This window comes from Silene latifolia, chromosome 2, assembly GCF_048544455.1.
Source record: "Silene latifolia isolate original U9 population chromosome 2, ASM4854445v1, whole genome shotgun sequence".
Taxonomy (NCBI): Eukaryota; Viridiplantae; Streptophyta; class Magnoliopsida; order Caryophyllales; family Caryophyllaceae; genus Silene; species Silene latifolia.
In genome coordinates, this window is record NC_133527.1 from 103,822,144 (window position 1) to 103,841,963 (window position 19,820).

Here is a 19,820-nt window from a genome sequence, read left to right on the forward strand (position 1 = left end):
GAAAGAGGTCAAGGGGAATATGACAGAGACGTCGAAGAAGAAGGGGATGAAGATGAAGTTGAAGAACTTATTAGATACGAAAATGAGGAATCAGAGGAAGAAGTGGGAGTGCTTTTTTCAGATGATGAACCTGTTTTGATTTGTAGTGATAGTGATAGTGAGGAGGACTAGTTGTAATTGTACAATTATTAAACATTCAATAAAATATGCCCTCCGTTTTTTATTACTTGTCGTTCTAAGCTATTTGGTTTTTTGTTTTATACATGTCGTTTTAGCTTAACATCAATAGTGTGTTTCAATTTTTAAGATTTGGTTATAAGAACCTCTCAATTCACCCAATAAAATGCATTAAAGAAGAGGCAAGTGGTAATTAGTTCACGATTTTCCATAGTGTTTTTTTCAATTGTTTATATATACTAACGATTTGAATTGTTAACATGCAGTGATTATGCCGAACATTTTTCGCCGTATCATTGGGAGCAATAGTAAGGCAAATGCATCTCAACGGAATCGGGAGGACGAAGAGGTTGAGGATGAGGAAAATCCTGAATTTCCATCAAATAGACAGGAGAACATGCGGTGATTCTCTCGGAGGCCGTGCTCGGCCGGATCATTATTGGTAAGTTTATGTTAATTTTTCTTAAGTTTAAAAAAACTTTAACATTTACGCTTTAATTTCAAATATTTATGTGTTTTTCAGGTGGGATGACGAAACAATCAAGAAATATGTTACTTGGTCATTCACCTGTAACACAGGAGATGAGTACTTCACTAGGTGGGGTGAAGCGAGTAACGCAGAGCGTCGGAAGATGTGGAATTACTTTGCGGTAATTATGTTTTTCAATAATAATTTTCTTAAGTTTATAATAATTTTCTTAAGTTTATAAGAATTTTCCAAAGTTTTATATAACTAATTTCACACTTGTTTTTTGAAACAGACTCATGTAAGATCCATCGATCCTGGGTATGATCCTATTCCCGAGTGGCGGCAAGGGTAACGAGGCGGATTACCACTCTTATCAATGGAATAAAATATAACAAGAAACCGCCAAAGTGGGTGCCTGTTTCTTGGTTGGAGAACCTTAGGAATAGGCCAAATGATGCTACTTTTGCCAAACATTCAAAAATCAACACGGCAAATAGGAAGTCGGGTGGGAAAGATGGGAAAGCATTGGGCACCCACACTCTTGGTCGGAAGAGTTGCTCCGATGCTTTCAAGGAATTGGTAAGTATTGTTTATATTGCTTTTAAAAAGTGGTTAATATATATGATTGACAAAAATATACTTGATTTTACTTGTTTCCATAATAATTTCAGGGTCAAGAGGCCACCCCCACAAGATGTTCATGAAGACGAAGAAAAATAAGAAGGGCGAGTGGGTTAACCCTCGAGCGGCTGATGTTGAGGTAAATTCTTGAATTTAATTTAATATTTATTTTTATTACAAAGAACGATAATCTCTTTCTTATAAAGATAGGTATATATATATCATTTCGACGATTTTCTATTTTTTTCGTGATTTCCAAGAGGAGATGAGGCGACCATTGCCACACTGGACAGTCTCCCGACGAGATTCAGGCCTACTACAAGGCTGTAGGAGGATTTGACGAGAAGAACCGGATGTTTGGGACAGGACCTACAGGGGCCCAAATATGGTATGATCTTCCTCCTAACAAAGCTGGCCGACGGTCTTTATCTTATGCTCCTAGCATAATTTCACAGCTTTCCACCCAAATGAATGATGAATGATCCGCTCGAGTTGCTCTTGAAAGACAGAGTTTCGTGAACAGTGAAGAAATGGCGGCAATGAGAAAGGCTTGGGCTGATTTGCAAGCATCTCAACCCCCAAACACGTGTTCACAATTTACTCCACATAGACGGGATGACTTTGGGGGTGGTGATGACGGGTTTGGAGGTATTGGTGGTAGTTTTATTGACCCTATAAACACTTAGAGCCTTTAAGTTAGAGCCTTTAGGTTAGAGCCTTTAGGTTAGAACTTTAGTTTAGTTAGTATTGTCGTCTAGTAAGTATGAAAGACATGGTAAAACAATTCTCTGTTTAATTTGTAAGACAATGTACAAATTTGACTATGTTTTTATGTAAAACAATTTGCGTCCCCTTCTCTTTTGTTGTGTATTGATTCCCGCATTAGCGGTCGACGTGAAAATGGATTCCCGCTTGGCGGTCGACGATTGGATGTGTTTTGCGGGTTTTGTTTATATTGGAAACGATGCAAATAGGCATCGTGGTGGCGGAGTCAGTATTTGAAACGATGCAAAAAACGCATCGTGGGGCAAAGCAGTCTTTGTTTTACGGGTCATTATTTAATACATCGACGGAATTTCCGTCGAATATTAAAATACCGACGGAATTTCCGTCACTGCGTTTTCCTCTCCATTTTCCAGTTTAACTAGAAACGCCACGTGTCACAAAAATCGACGGAATTTCCGTCAAGAAAACATAAAAAACTCGACGGAATTTCCGTCGGTACCCTCTCGTTAATGTGATTTCGAAACCTCGTGGAATGCCACGTGTTCATTATAACCGACGGAAATTCCGTCAAGTAATGCTAAACACTGACGGAAATTCCGTCAGTATTGACCTGTAAAAAAGGACGGATTGTCCGTCACAGTTCCGTCAGTTATTTGGGAGACTGACGGAAATTCCGTCAGTACACGTGTTTTACTGACAAAATAAGCTGACCCCTGATTACTGACGGAATTTCCGTCAGTAAAGTGAAATACCGACGGAAAAGCCGTCAGTATGGGCTTTATTTTTCCGTCAGTTTCCCGCGTTATTCTTGTAGTGGTGTCTTCGTCGATCTATCGGCCATTTGAAGTGTGATATTGGTGCATTTAAGCTCTCCCATCCCCAACCTTTTACTCACCGAGTACGGCATAACACTCACACTAGCCCCTAGATCACATAAGGCTTTGTTGATCGTGGTGTCGCCAATGGTACACGGTATTGAGAAGCTTCCTGGATCTTTGAGTTTTGGAGGTGAACTCTGTTGGGAAATGTGTCCTCAACAATAGTGCGATCACATGATTTAAATATCATTATTAAATCTCATTTTAAGAATACATGTGGGATGTAATATTTTACAGTCAACTGGTCCACACATATCGGGAATGATTGGCTGACTAAAATTTGACATTACTGTCGTGCGACGGTGGTGATCAGTTGATCCCCTTAGGTCATACCTATAGGGAAATACTCTTAATTGATTATTTAATTGATCGTATACCGATACGAGTTAATTAAATTGCTTAAAATTGACGGATGATTTTGTGAGTATAATTTACGTATCTTATTGTAAATATGATTAAATAAGACACGGTCTAAGTAATCGAATTATTTTATTACTTGGATGAAATTATTGTTTACAGAAACAATTGAAACGGAATGAATAAATTATTATAAATACAGAATGTTGTAGTTTATAATTTGGAAACATTTTTGGTACAAGTAATTACGAATTACTAGTCGATTTTGTAAATGACATATTTTATGAGTATGTTGATTTTTAATATGTTAAAAATACATTACATTGTGACATGTCATGTAACATGTTACATGTGACAAATGACAAAAATAAAATGGATTCTCCATTTTATGCCCAAAACCGAAAATAAGGGGGTGTGTACATAGTTTATATTGTGTTGTTTATTTTTAAATGAAAACACAATCATAACACTAGGTAGTAGGCTTGCATGCCTAGTCTCTTGTGAAGAGCACAAATGAAAAGTGTTGGGCATCCTACCCAAGCATTTTTTCGGCCACTCCAAAGAAAAGAGAGAAGAGCTTTTCTCATACATTATCATTATTCATTCCTCCTATCTAATTTTCTATTGTAAGAAAATTGATATGCTCTCTACATCTTATGAGATTTCTAGAGAAATAAAACACACAAAACACTACCTCTTGACCGAAATTTTCAAGAGTAAAATACAATTTATTTTGTGTCAATTTTATAGTAAAACTAATATTATTACTAGATCTAAATAATATTGGTTATTATGAGTTTTCCTTGGGTATATGCTTTTGGGAGGGATTCTATACTTGAATCCTTGTTCTTCCATTTGGAGAGCTCAAGAAAAAGTGAGTAGGTGAACTCACTTGTGCCCATAAATCCGAAAATCACAATGTAAGATGATGGTTTCTTCTTTATATTGTTTTAATGTTTGCATGCATAAGTTCCACCATTTAATTTTATGACAGATTAAATTAAAACATATATGAGTATGTTAGTATATAGATCTACTTTTTCTTCAATCGGTATCAAGAGCCACGGTTGTTTGCATGCAAATCGGTTAAAAGTTTTTCCGAGTTATAAGAATAACATATAAAACTTGTAAAATTTGTGTTATTATGATATATCACGAAATTAATTCATGCATATTAATATTTCTGGTCCTAAAATGTTTTAGGATATTTTGGTTAATTTTACGGATTTTTATTGTTCATATTATACAATAATGGCATTTAAATATGATTTTATGAGTAAAAATGTCATTTTCGGTCTAAAATTAGCTATACTTCGAATTTTCCATTGATTTTTGGATATGTTGTCACATATATTATTTTGGGATAACTTGTAAATTTTCATAATTTTTGGACTTGTTATGCTCGAAAAATGGATTTTTCATTATTAAATTCGGATTTAGGTGAAAAATAGGTTAATATGAGATTAATTTCGAATCTGGTCATAGAAAATTAATATGTTGTCACATGCAATTTTACAAGATGTGTGTAAAATAATTGGCTATAAAGAAGTCATTTTGCATGATTTATGGATTTTTGAAGAAAAATAGCATAAATAGTGACATTATTAGTGAAAAATTAATAAAACATAATCTATGACTTAGGAAAAACGTCTAATGTTGCTTTTTATTATCTTTTTCAGATCTAAAATTGAAAAGTTAATGAATATAATTTTTCCATGTTTTTATGATTATTTTATTAAAAAATCGATAAACCGCAACATTGTTTTTCCGGGAAAATTTCGAAATTTTTTTTTAACCTAAGATTTTGAACATTATGAGTGTCATGGTATTTTTCCAGAATGTTCATGAGTTTAAATTTCAAATTTTGAATTTATTTGAAATTTTGTGATTTATTTGAAGTTTATAGCTTATTTTTGTAATTTTTGGTCCATTTATGAACAATTTTATAAAATATGGGTTAATTATGGTCAAATTATTAGTGAAGACTAAATTTTGAGTCCTAAGAGGTTAGGGTAATTAACTTATGCATAAATATGAGTTTATGTATTTTTGTGATTATAAAAATGTTGAAATCACGCAAATCCGTAAAAACCGAGTAATATACGATATTGGCTAATTAAAGGCGATTTAGCATAAAATTGGGCATGTTCATACATATTATAATGCTGCATTTTTCCAATTTTTCTTTATGATTGTCATAATTTTAATTTATGTAATTTTGAATTATGTAATTTTACTTAGTATGGCCTTAGTTTTAATTGGTATTTCCCGAAATGTATGGGAATATCGATTCGGTTGTAATTTATTGTGATCTCGTATCACCGTTTTGTAATTTAATAGATTTATTTTTTTTTAGTTACAAATGTATAATAGGAAATTATGTAATTTATTATATAATTTTATTCATTCCGGAGTTCCCAAAGACGGATTTCTTCAAGAATGGCGATACATAAAGACGGTGTTACCTCGAGATGCGTGCCACAACACAAGGGACCAATGGAGTTGGTTTCCGAATATGTAATAGTTAAATAGTTTTTCTATTTTAGGAAAGGCCATACTAGGATTTATTTATCTTTATGCTTGCATTTTATTTTATGTCACCTGCATCGCTAAATCGCCATAACTAAAACATGCATCCTTATTTTATCGAGTTTATCGACCGTGTCAATTAAAATTATCGTAGTTCACCGCTTTAGTTCACTTAAAACGTGATAGATAATAAATTGACATGACCTCTCGCTAAAATAAACAATTGAGACATAGCCTTACCAAATAGTAGAAACCATGAAAACCTATTTCGCGAGGGAGTGCACTCGGCCCTACCGGGGTACAAACCTTGTTACGTAGGGGAAGTGGGTGATGAGTGTTAATCCACCGAATTCATGTTGATGAGGGTTTCATCGGCCATACCGTGCCCAAGTTGATGTGGATTTGGATCATGGACACATTTATTCGAAATTTGGATTGAGCTCAACGGAAGTATTCGCGACCGTAGTTGCATGTGTTCCGGGCTATAGATAAATATTAGAGTAATTTTATCGACCAAGAGTTCTAAAAGTAGAATCGATTAAAACGTTAATCCACCGAGTTATATTGATAAGGGTTTCATCGGCCATACCGTGCCCAAGTTAATATGAATTCGGGTCTTGGAATCATTTATCATAGTTGGGTAGAGGTCACTATGTAAATGCTATACTTGTTTACAAGTATTAATAAAACGATAAATGTTAAGTTTTCCACTATTCCGTTGTTATTATTGTTCTATTTCTTTACCACAATTCATATACGATATCATTTCGTTTTTGATTCAAATCTCCATTAAAATATCGTAACTAAAGACAAATTTGAATTTGCTTCTAAAACCTCATATGAACCATTGCTAAGGATCTCTTGTAAAGAGTATAGATTAAAGTTATTCATTATCAAACAGGTTTTTGATACTTGACTAACACATCTACTTACAATGGATTATTATTCATATACTTAATTGAATTAAGTACCTTGAAGCGATAAATTATTTTGGTAATTAGTTTTGTTAGAATTCGTAATTGACCAAAATATCGCAACCACTTCAATGAAAGTTTTAAGACTAAAACGATTAAATTGAAGAGTAATCTTCATAAGATTCAACTTTGCTTATCTAAGTAAAGACTCATTGAAATGAGTGGGAGCATTCTCTTAAACCGTTAAGATGAGAATGAGGTTCAAGAAGTAAAGATTATAATGGAATTGATACAAGGTAATGTTGAAAGTAAAGTTGTTGAGAATAGCAATACTAAACCTATCAATCCCGACCGATAAAGTTTCCATTGTCTTAAATGTTGGACACTAGAAAGAAAACTACCCCAAATTATTGAAGAATCAACAAGTTAGTTGTGGGACATCTAATGGGACCTTCTTCTTTAAATGTTTATTTGATTAAACATAAATTTTGCTAGTACTAATTCGTCAATATTAGAAACCAGTGGAGGTTTTCATCATTGTATTCGACACATAGGATGATTACAATATGACGACTAGCAACAATAATGACGAGAGATAGAGTAATTGTGTACTCAATCTAGTTTTTGGATTTAAAGTTGTACTTAATTGTGACTATTAAGTGCATAAACTCTAAATAAGAATATAAACTTGTTAAGATACAAAAGACGTTTTCACTTTTGTGACCCTATACACCACGATTTGATGTATGGCTAGCCCATTATCAAGGTGATTATATTCTAAAACAAACTAGAATGATATATCATGTAGATGATGTAAGATTCAAATTGGTAACCCAAGATTAAACCTTAAATTTTGGAATGATGAACGTAAAGAGTTATCGAGTACTCTTGAAACCATTAGATTGTTAATGGTATATGCGTATCTTGTATTCAAAGCAAGATGTCTCGTGCCTTTTGGTTGAAAAGGAGATCGAGGTTGTAAATCATCGATCCAAAATAGGTTGATCATTTTCTTTTACCAATGATTTAAGTTGACGCTAATATGTTCACTTAATAAGGTAAATAGAGAAATCTTTGAAGAATTTCAAAGTGTTCAAAAATCACGATTTAGTCGTGATGGGATTATCAAAGTGAAGACCTTGATATAAGCCAAAGGAAATGTGATATAGTATCACAAGTTAATCTCTCTTAGCACGCATTATGGAATAATGTGTGGTTGGATAAGAAATCAAACGCTATTCGATATGGTTTGGTCTTCAATCAAGTTACTTTGAGTTACTTGATCCTTTTGGGGATTTTATCATTTTTGTCTAAATTATTTTTCCACTAAATCGAATCATATGAGATATGAAATGGTAAGGGTACCATGTTTGTAAGTTTTCACAAGAAACAAATGCTCATTTTTCCCTTTTCAATTATCACGAGTACGACGGGTTTGCGGCTCGTGAAGCTGTCTTACTAAAATACAAGTTTATTTCTAGAAGACAGAGTGGGAGAAATTATTCAAGAGCCACAAAGAATGCCACAAAGAATGTTATGTCGCAAGAAACTGGTCTTTCTTGGCTACATGAGACATTTTGTGTAAGACGTTGTTGCTTTAAAACCTAGGAGGTTAAATTCGTCACTTGTTAAAAATGATGAATTCATGCTACTTTTAAGAAAGTAAAGAGCTTATAACTTACAAAAGAAATTGTTTGATTCAAGTTGATTACTTCTAGAAAGTAATCAACATATGACTTACATAAGAGTGTTTAAGTCACAACTCAATACAAGGCTTAGAGCCATGAAAATCCGAAACGAAAGGGCTTTATTAGTGACAAAGGGTTTTGCACTAATAAAGAGATATTTCAAAGCAAGATTGGTTGCAAAGGGTTTTGCACTAATTGAAATGATTAAGTCTATTTGGATCTTCTTAGGGATTATATTTCATTATGAGGATATGCATACAGCAAGTGAATCTAAAACCCACTTCTTCAATAGAAGGAATGTATTCAATACATGTCATGAGTTTTATAGATTCTTGCAATCCTAAGATAATGTGAAACTTAAGAGAGAATCTTAAGTAGGACATCAATGAGTTGGAGTCAACATTTTGATCATGTGATAAAGCTTTTCTCGATAAGTCGAGAAGTTGTGTTTATACATGGAGTTTAGTGGGAGTTACGGAAGTTTTAATTAGTCTTATATGTGGATGACATATTGATCATTGCGAATGATATAAGACTTTTGGAGTATTATAATACATCTTTATTATCCGGATTTATGAAGATAAATCCACATGATATTAGCGTCAATAAGAAGTCTTATGTTGATAAGATTCATGACTAGTTCAATTAATTTGAACATATTTGATTGATTCCATTTGCTTCCGCTGCCGGATCAATTAAATGAGTAATGATGTATAACACTTCATATGCTTTGAGTATGATGAATTGTTTTCAAAATCGAATTTAAGTAATCTTTACCAAGTAAGTTATAAAGATTACCCTTAAGTGCTTGCAGAAGCATTAAGGAAGTAAAGCAAAGTGTTTATGATGCAATATTGTGTAAGGGTGTTACACAAGTGACAATTGACAATTGAGATTGCGCATGGTTTCCGACAAAACCATAATCAAAACACATTAGGATGGTTAAGATACCATTGTGGCAATGTTAATTAAGAAGTAGATTTTCTAGAATCGTTCTAGGCAATAAAGAACAATGAGAGATATTTATAACGGAAATTGAGTACACTTGCGATCATGAGATGTGCAAGAAAGATGAGTCCTGCGCACACTTTGTGAAAACAGTGGGAGCTATTCTTAGGCTAGAGGGCCTATGTCTTGATTGGATCTCGACACGTACTCAGAAAGTTTTGTAATGCAAATGTATACATTACAAAGGAAAACGAGTATGTAGTAAGGTTGAGTAAGGTACAAGAAGTTGATAAAACCTACTAACCAAAGCCTTCTCAAAGGCTAAACATGATGAGTCATGTCATTTCAATTGAATTGAAATGAACAACTACGTACAAGATCAAATTAGATTATAGAATATGAAATAGTAATCAGGCATTGACTATTCATATGTGATAATCACATTTGTCGTTCGAGTTTTACTTTAAAACTCTTTTATTATACTTTGTTACATCCAAACGGGTTGTAGAGACAATTGAACCCCGTTAAAGTGAACACGGATTAGCATTGTATTCGCCCATAGTCATTTGTATGAGGTGACGTCTCGAAGTGACTAGAGTGTGATGCGATTGATGGCAAGTTCAAGTGCCATACAGTCATGTGAGATGACTAGTCGATCACATAGGCAGATTGTTAGGAACACCTTGTCGGGCCTTATGACCGCTTATAGAGTTCTGGCAATTTATATAGCCTGGTCGTGGCGAGAGCTACTATAGTATTCTAATGAGTCGATTCTTTTGACTAAAGACTGTTCACCTAAGATGGCACAGTTTTCGATTAACTTTGATTTGTGTTACTACGACCTTCGTAAATGGGGTCAAATGGGCATATTTTGGGTTATGATGGTTGTGGCTAGTCGAAGGGAATAAGTGCGATAGGAATTGTCCACCCCCTTGTCAGGGTTAAAACAATATCTCAGGACCACTCGAGGAGTAATGAACTGGAAATGCGTGGCCACGCTCAGAATGTATCTATGATAGATAAATCGGGTCAATCGCTTATTCTCCAGATCGAGGAAACCACTCTCGATATGATCACTTGCAAGTACGACATGAAAGACACCTTGCATTGAGTGGGAGATAGTAATAGGACAAGAGAATTGGTGACGCACACTTGTCGAGGACAAGTGGGAGATTGTTGGGAAATGTGTCCTCAACAATAGTGCGATCACATGATTTAAATATCATTATTAAATCTCATTTTAAGAATACATGTGGGATGTAATATTTTACAGTCAACTGGTCCACACATATCGGTAATGATTGGCTGACTAGAGTTTGACATTACTGTCGTGCGACGGTGGTGATCAGTTAATCCCCTTAGGTCATACCTATAGGGAAATACTCTTAATTGATTATTTAATTGATCGTATACCGATACGAGTTAATTAAATTGCTTAAAATTGATGGATGATTTTGTGAGTATAATTTACGTATCTTATTGTAAATATGATTAAATAAGACACGGTCTAAGTAATCGAATTATTTTATTACTTGGATGAAATTATTGTTTACAGAAACAATTGAAACGGAATGAATAAATTATTATAAATACAGAATGTTGTAGTTTATAATTTGGAAATATTTTTGGTACAAGTAATTACGAATTACTAGTCGATTTTGTAAATGACATATTTTATGAGTATGTTGATTTTTAATATGTTAAAAATACATTACATTGTGACATGTCATGTAACATGTTACATGTGACAAATTTGACAAATGACAAAAATAAAATGGATTCTCCATTTTATGCCCAAAACCGAAAATAAGGGGGTGTGTACATAGTTTATATTGTGTTGTTTATTTTTAAATGAAAACACAATCATAACACTAGGTAGTAGGCTTGCATGCCTAGTCTCTTGTGAAGAGCACAAATGAAAAGTGTTGGGCATCCTACCCAAGCATTTTTTCGGCCACTCCAAAGAAAAGAGAGAAGAGCTTTTCTCATACATTATCATTATTCATTCTTCCTATCTAATTTTCTAGTGTAAGAAAATTGATATGCTCTCTACATCTTATGAGATTTCTAGAGAAATAAAACACACAAAACACTACCTCTTGACCGAAATTTTCAAGAGTAAAATACAATTTATTTTGTGTCAATTTTATAGTAAAACTAATATTATTACTAGATCTAAATAATATTGGTTATTATGAGTTTTCCTTGGGTATATGCTTTTGGGAGGGATTCTATACTTGAATCCTTGTTCTTCCATTTGGAGAGCTCAAGAACAAGTGAGTAGGTGAACTCACTTGTGCCCATAAATCCGAAAATCACAATGTAAGATGATGGTTTCTTCTTTATATTGTTTTAATGTTTGCAAGCATAAGTTCCACCATTTAATTTTATGACAAATTAAATTAAAACATATATGAGTATGTTAGTATATAGATCTAATTTTCCTTCAACTCCCTTGAAGTATTGCGCTACTCACCTTAGTGAAGGCGATAGTTTCAAGCTTCCGGATCGACTTCTTCTTTGTGAGGATGTCTTTCATGTATTTTGCATAGGACGGCACGTGATTGATTAATTCCGTGAAAGGAATTGAGACTTCCAAATTCTTCACAATTTCCATAAATTTTACAAGTTGGTCATCAAATTTGGGCTTGGCTTGACGACTTGGAAAAGGAAGTCTAATCACAATGGGCTCCTTCTCCTTGACCTTGTCTTCATTTTTCTTTGAAATTTCTTCTTTTGAGGGTTCTCCATCCTTGGAGTTTTGCACAATTTCTTCTTTGTCACTAGCTTCCACAACTTCATCCTCAACTTGCTTCTTCGTTGCTTCATACCTTGTACCACTTCTCAAGTGAATGGCACTAACTGTTTCATGTCTTGGGGGATTACTTTGAGGTGGTAATTGCCCCTTTTGTCTTTGTGAGCTTGAAGATGCTAGTTGAGTCAATTGGGTTTCCAACATTTTGGTGTGAGCTAGGATGTTGTTGATGGTGATTTCCTTTGCTTGACTATCTTTTTGCATTTGAGTGGAAAACTCTTGTTGATTCTTTTGCATTTGGAGGACCGCTTTTTGAACATCAAAACCTTGGTCATTTTGTTGATTGTATGGAGTTTGATTTTGGTAACCTTGGTTTTGGTTGTAAAAGAGTCTTTGATTTTGGTTTCTCATGGGAGGTGGGGTGTATGTTGGTTTAGGGTTTTGAACATTTTGGCTTTTGTATGAGAGATTTGGATGGAATTTGGTGTTTTCATTGTAATAGTTGGAATAAGGGGTACAACTCATGTATGCTTGGAAATCATTCACTTGTTCATTTGTTCCCCTACATTCACTTTGGTCATATCCCAAAGTTCCACAATTCTCACATATCCCACTTGAGATTGATGAAGATGCCGTCATGGCATTAACATGATGCTTTGGTGATTTTGAGGCTTCTTCAAGTCTAGCCATAGCTTTTTCAAACTTCAAATTGATGGTATCAATGTGAGCACTAAGTTGAGCACCCAATTGAGTAATGGAGTCCACTTCATGTTTTCCTCCTCTAGTAGCCTTGCGAGGTCTACTATATTGTGAGTTATGGACCGCCATTTCCTCAATTTTGTTCCAAGTTTGATTGTCATCAACTTCGGTGAACATTCCATTTGATCCCATGTTGAGAATGTTCCTTGAATCTTCATAAAGACCGTTCCAAAATTGTTGTACCAAGAACCATTCGCTAAGTCCATGATGAGGACATGAGCGACAAATTCCCTTGAATCGTTCCCAAGCTTCATACAAAGATTCTTCATCTCTTTGCTTAAAGCCCTTAATTTGAGCTCTTAGCATGTTAGTCTTTTCCGGTGGATAGAACTTTTTGTAGAAAGCTAGAGCCAACTTCTTCCAAGAATCAATTCCGAGAGTAGCCTTATCAAGGCCCTTCAACCATTGTTTTGTGGTGCCAATTAGAGAAAAAGGAAGTAAGACCCATCGAATTTGGTCTTGAGTTACACCGGTTTGAGAAATCGCATCACAATAGTCACAAAAGGTTTCCATATGAGAGTGAGGGTCTTAACTAGGCATCCCCCCAAATTGGCTTTTTTCGACTAATTGGATAAATGCGGATTTGGCAATAAAATTTCCGGTTAGATGTTGTGGTGTGGGAGTACCATTGGGTAGGTTCTCCTCGGTGGGTACGCAATGTGATGAAAATTTAGGCATTGTGGGTTGATTTTGTGTTGGATTTTATGTTGGGTTCTCCTCACCTTCTCTTGCAAAAGGGTTGATGAACTCAATAGTATTTGGTTGAATATCTACAACCTCACCAATACCTCTCAAAGTTCCCCTAGCAAGTCTTCTATTGGTTGTCAAAGTTCTTTCAATTTCGTGATCAAAGGGTAACAAGTCACCTTGTGACCTTCTAGACATGCAAAATATCAAACAACTCGAAAATAATTAGAACAAACCTTGAGGAGTTTTACTTCCCTAAGGCAAAGAAAGACACAACTAATAACAATGTAAGAAAATCTAAATCAAGTTAACACCGTCCCCGACAACGGCGCCATTTTTGGTCGTGATCCCTAGTGAGGGGTTTAGTTTTCAGTACTTGTCGTCAAGAGCACCTAGACCAAAACACAATTTTTAACTTCACCAACAACTCTACAATTAGTAAAGAGGTAAGTAAAGGTTGGATCCCAAGGGACGGGAATTGAGATGAGATTTCTATTGCAACTAGTGGTGTCTAAGGGTGTCACAATTGGGGTTTGAAGTAGAAGATCACTAAACTAAATACCAATGAAAGTAAACACGCAAGATGAATTAAAAGGGATGTAAACAATTGATAAAAGGCACTAGGGTGTCATGGGGTCATAGGGGATTCATGGAAATTGATCATACAAACATATTCTCAAGTTATAAGAAAGCAATTATTGTTGTGATGGATCGAGTTGGTTTATATCTTACAATCCTAGGAAAGTTTGGGTCCCGGAGCCGAATCGATTAGATTGTACAACACCTACAAGTCGACTTAATCTTCCCTACTCAACAACATGCATGGTCTAATGAGACTCGAGTTGGTTTATGTCTTACAAGTCTCATTGAAAAGATAGGTGATGGGTAAAAAATGCAAGGATTCATAGGCTCGCATTTCATCAAACATTACATGTGCATGAGTTGAGATCAAAACAAGCAAGCAAATAAAACATGAAAGCATATTAATTTAAGCATGAATCATTCCCCATGTTGGTTTCCCCTAATCACCCATTAACCCTAGCTAAGGAAACTACTCACTCATTATCATGTTGAACCTGCTAGCAAGGTTATCAATCATACCAACAAAGTGAAACATGATGAATAAATGAAAATGATTAACAATAATTAAAAAGGGATTAAGAGAATTATACCTACTAATGATTCCAATAATAAAGCAAAGAATAAAAGAAGTACTTGATGCTTGATTGGAAGGTTGTCAATCTCCCAATAATAACCCAAATAATCTTCAATTACCCAAAATAAAGGATGAACAAGAGAGAGATTAAGGAAATAAAACTTGTATTAAAACTTGATTAAATGTTGATTACAAGATTAAAGAGAGAATTGATTGATATTAACTACACTAAAGATTGTTAAGAAGAACATGCTCTTCTAATTAGACTAATGGGGTATTTATAGTCGGGATTAGGTACATGAATTAGGGTTAACTAAGGGCTTAAATGATGATTAAGTCCCTTGTTGAGGAATCGCCGGTCTCTTAGGGAGACTCCGGTCTCTAGGGAGACTCCGGTCTCTAGAAAAAGATGTGCATCCTTCCTTGAAGCTTGTAGAAGACGAAATGGGACTGTCTGGGAATCCGGGCGTCTTTAGCACGGGACGTGCGGATTTGGCAGCTTCTGGACGAGCGTCCAGAAGGGAAAGACAGGCGTCTTTGGGTGGTTTTGCCCGGGCATCTTCTGGAAAAGCCGCTCGGATTGTGGCGTGGTGGACGGGCAGATTCAAGGCAATCCGCACGAATTATCAGGCAGTCTTGTTCCTTCTTCTTTTCTTCCTTTTTCTTCATAAAGTCCTTGAGGATTTCCTCGGGGATGCAAGGATCGTTTCTCATCATTGCCCATCTACTATAGTATGTACAAAGGCCTTCTAATCTTGTCTCTCCTTGATGCTTGGTCATTGAATTCAATCAATTTAGCCTCATTTTGCCATGAAAATGCAAGGTTTGCACTCCTTTCCTACCAAAGGATCAAAACCTCAAAGAATATGCAAAACAAAGAACTAAAGATAATAAATGACCCAAATATGCACTAAAAGGCATGGGAACAAGGCTAATTCGGGGACTAAATATGCTCTAATTATGGTCACATCAGTTATGTTATAGCTACGGGTTTTTTTTTGTAACCGTTATTATTTTCTATTATGAAATAACGGTTTTTCAATTCAACCGTTGTCAATATTCGATTAGATTTTTTAGTGTGACTACTGCATTCAAAACTTTATCAGAACTTTAATAAATATTCAATTTGACCAATAATATTTAATTTGAGCAAAATAATTAAATAAATATGTCTTCATAATGTTTTAGGTCAAATTCTAAATTATCAAACATTTACTCTTTAATTTCTCTGTAAAAACAATATGGTTGGTGTATCGGAGCTAAATCACATTCTCGTTATGCACAGCCTTTTACTTGCATCCTCCATAATCTCCTGGTTCATTATGGTGTGAATAGAAATGGTTTAAACCCTAATTTTGGGTGGTTGATGCAAATGCTTCATGACTCCGGTTTCACCGCGGTTAAAAAAGTGTACTCTGTGTCTACAAACAAGCAAGGTTTTGTAGGCTTCGCTTTTATCGTGTTTGAAGAAGCCAACTGCCATGATAGTTTTCGTCAGGCAAGAAAATTAGGGGCTAGATTTGTGGGGGAAGATGCGGGGAAAGAGGACTTCTATTTGGATGATAAACAAGGCCCTTATCTATGGGTTGTTACCCATCTTGATCATCATCTGCCGAAACCATTGCAGGAAGCATCACATTCTTGCCACCGTGCAGAGGCCATTCCACGTGCGCTTCCCGATGATAATGAAGGGTCGATCTACGACTTGCTTTATACCGAAATTCATGATGAGCATCCTAATACTTCATCAGATTCTAATAATTAAGTCTTTAATTATTATCTGGCATTATAAGTTGTACTTGGATTATGGTGGTGATTTGAATTAAAGTTTAATTATTTATGTTTTTTGTTACCTTTTTTGTTACCCCATCCTCTGGAATTCAGAGACAATATTACTAGAAAAATATCTAACTTTTATTATAATGATTTAGGTTTTTAGGAGTACATTAAAATATCAAGCTAAAGATATTTATCGCGTAAAACAAGCGTTGACAAACGTGAAAAAGTAAATGTGTAGTGTGGAGTTGCATGGAGGGAGTATGTTTTTTGTTACCCCATCCTATGGAATTCAGAGACATTATCACCATATATGTCTCTTTCACCTTCAGCCCAATCCACAGAGTTGTTTTCCCATTCCAACGGCACTGTCCCCTGCTCGGCACTGCGATCTTGGCGGTGTAGAATCGAAAGTAGTAGGAGACGGTCAGATTCATTCGCAACCCATAAATATGGGCCTACCCGCTGATCATCGTGATCAAACTAGAGTCTTGAAGAGTCAATGTTATAGAATGCCCACTCAAGTTTGCGAGCCTGACGAAAGCCTTCCCGCTCCTCACCCCCGCCAAACTCGATGAGGGTGCACCGCCCGAAGCCATCATGCGGATCATTGTCCGGGTAGATAGTTTGAACCAAATTCAAATCAGCTAACCGAATGAAACCTATTAACCAGTCAAGGCTATACGAGAGTATAGCAGTATAGCCTTTCCATGCCCGTCCTTTGTATACAGGAGATTGTGAATGATGCACATAAAGGGTTTAGCGTACATAATTCTACTTGGGGGTCTTGCAAGAGGTTCATATGATGCTTCATCATCATCATCATCATCAGTGGATGAATAATATGAACCACTATAAGTTGATGAACTTGACAACATAATCGATTTGGAAAATTAATGGAGGACTAGCTTTTTTTTTAAAGAGGCAAAATTATAATTCTACTTATAATGAGTTTGGGTTGTATTAGAAACGGTATAATAAGATAATAAGAATTGGAACCGGTATGATAAGATAAGAATTGGAAACTTAACAAGTTAAGAATTGGAAAGTGGAAACGGTACAAGTTAAATAAGAATCGGTTAACTTTACCGTGTTAAACATATAAACATACAAAGACTATCCAAAAAACCGTTGTCCAATGAGTAAGAAAACAACGGTTATCGAAAAACCGTTGTCCAATTAGTAAAAACAAAACGGTTATAAAAACCGTTGTCCAATGAGTAAAAACACAACGGTTGCATGCCCTGTAATTTTTGTGATTTGACTAATGCATGCCTTGTAATTTTTACTTTTTCTGATTCAAAGTTGCAGTATTGATTGTTTGACCATATGTATAACACAAAATGATAACGGTTCTTTGTTAAGCCGTTATCATATTACATATATCAACATTGGTTTGACAGAACCCGTTTTAAAATAAATTGTTTAATTATTTATGATTTTCCAGTGTTGTGATTTGACTAATGCATTGATGTGACTCATATTTGAGCACATTTAGTCCCCGAATTAACCTCGTTCCCATGCTTTCTAGCATATATTAGGGTCATTTCTTATCTTTAGTTTCCCATTTTGCAAATTCTTTGAGGTTTTGTGTCCTTGGTAGGAGAGGATCGCTAACCTTGCATCCCTAACACGATCCCCGCGGATTGTTAAGGAGCCAAACAAGAGAAGAACCCTGTGCCATGATTCGAGCGGCCTGAGCTCAGGATGAGCATCCCAGAGGCAGGATCCGAGCGTCTCCTAGACAATCCGAGCGGATCTTCTTACATGACCAGCCGTGCTTCAGGAGAGGACGAGCGGATCCTGGTGGGAGTTGCAGCACGATCCGCGCATGTCCCTCGGGATTAACAAGATTGTTATGTTTTTCTTAGGGTCTTAATCGTCATTTAAGCCCTTAGTAACCCTAATCCTTGTACTTAATTTTAGTATAAATACCTCATTGTAGTACCCTAGAATCATCATATCATAATCCTTCTCTATATTTAGTCTTAATCAAAGTTTTAATACACTTTTCAATATTAATCACATCTTAATCTTTCCTTAATTTCTCAATTATTCCTAGTTTAGTTGGGTAATTAGAAGATTATTGGGGTTTATTGGAGGATTGACAACCTTCCATCAATCATCAAGATTACTTCTATTATTCTTTGCTTTATTATTTGGATCATCTCAAATAGGTATAATCTCTTTTTACCCTTGTTTAATTATTGTTAATCACTGGTGCGTGTCTTAAATATGATGTTTTACATCTCATTTTACACGCATTTCAGAGCTCATTTGTGTAGTTTAGGCTATTATTTGCCCCATTTCGTCTACTTTCGTATTTTTATGTAATTGCAGATTTATGCGGAAATGAGTAGATATTGAGCTAAATCCGTCCCCGAGTACCTCGCATTGCATTTGACATGGAGTGGAGACTCGAGAGATGAACTTGGTGCGCGTTTCGAAGCCAAAAAGACAACTTTATGAGGAATTAGAAGCGGACTACCAGCTATGGTAGTCGATCGACTGCCCCATATGGTCGATCGACCAATGCACGATCCCCAGAGGATACTGTTCAGCGCCGTCCAGTCGATCGACTGGTCACACTGGTCGATCGACCAGACCGTAATTCAGACGTGAATTAAAAGATCGAGGAAAAGGAAGCCCATTGTATATTAGGTTTAGGAATAAAGAGTTGCGTGATATTTCTATATAACGTAACTGGATTTTAGTCAGAAAGCATCTAGTTTTTATCAAGTTTCATTCAGTTTTAGATTATAATAAATAATTAGGGTTTGAAACTCAAGCTTTAATCATTCACTTTTGCATTCAGGTTTGGATCTTTCTTCATGCAATTCTTCTACTGGTATTCCTTTGTTCATTATTTAAGTTTTATTGCTTTATTTCGTTCGTAGCTAGAATTGATAGATTAGTTTCCTGAAGCCATAATTATCGTTTTATGCAAATCTTTTGTTCCGTTAATTTAAGCATAAATTCAGTAGTCTATTTCGTTAATCTTGTTGTTGATTTTACCAATATCATGAGTAGCTAAATACCTCGTGCTAGGATGTAGGGAATCTGTAGATTAGGCGACAGTAAAATAGTACGACCAGAGTCGCATGCCGGTCGATCGACCGCACACCCTGGTCGATCGACTGGCCACGTGAGGTTTTGTTTCTTTTTAATTGTTCTAAATTCTATATTTGACGAATCGAGTGCACGCGACTAGTTGAATGCTTAGTATTTGACTGACCTATTAGATCGAAAGATAGGAAAGGTTGTTAGACTACCAATTAAAATGACTAAACTATGCTATGATCGAAAGATAGGTAAAGTTTAGGTTATTAGTCACTTTTCTGGACGAGAGTCAGTACTAGTGATATTAGGGACCCGTAGCG

At 35.5% G+C, this 19,820-nt stretch overlaps 1 non-coding gene across 1 annotated transcript; it reads left to right on the plus strand.

Moving 5' to 3' along the window:
- Nucleotides 1–13,020: 13,020 nt before the first annotated feature.
- LOC141644666 (small nucleolar RNA R71) lies at nt 13,021–13,127 on the plus strand. Its single transcript, XR_012544278.1, has one exon. It is a non-coding gene; the product is annotated as a small nucleolar RNA R71 (small nucleolar RNA).
- The last annotated feature ends 6,693 nt before the right edge of the window (nt 13,128–19,820 follow it).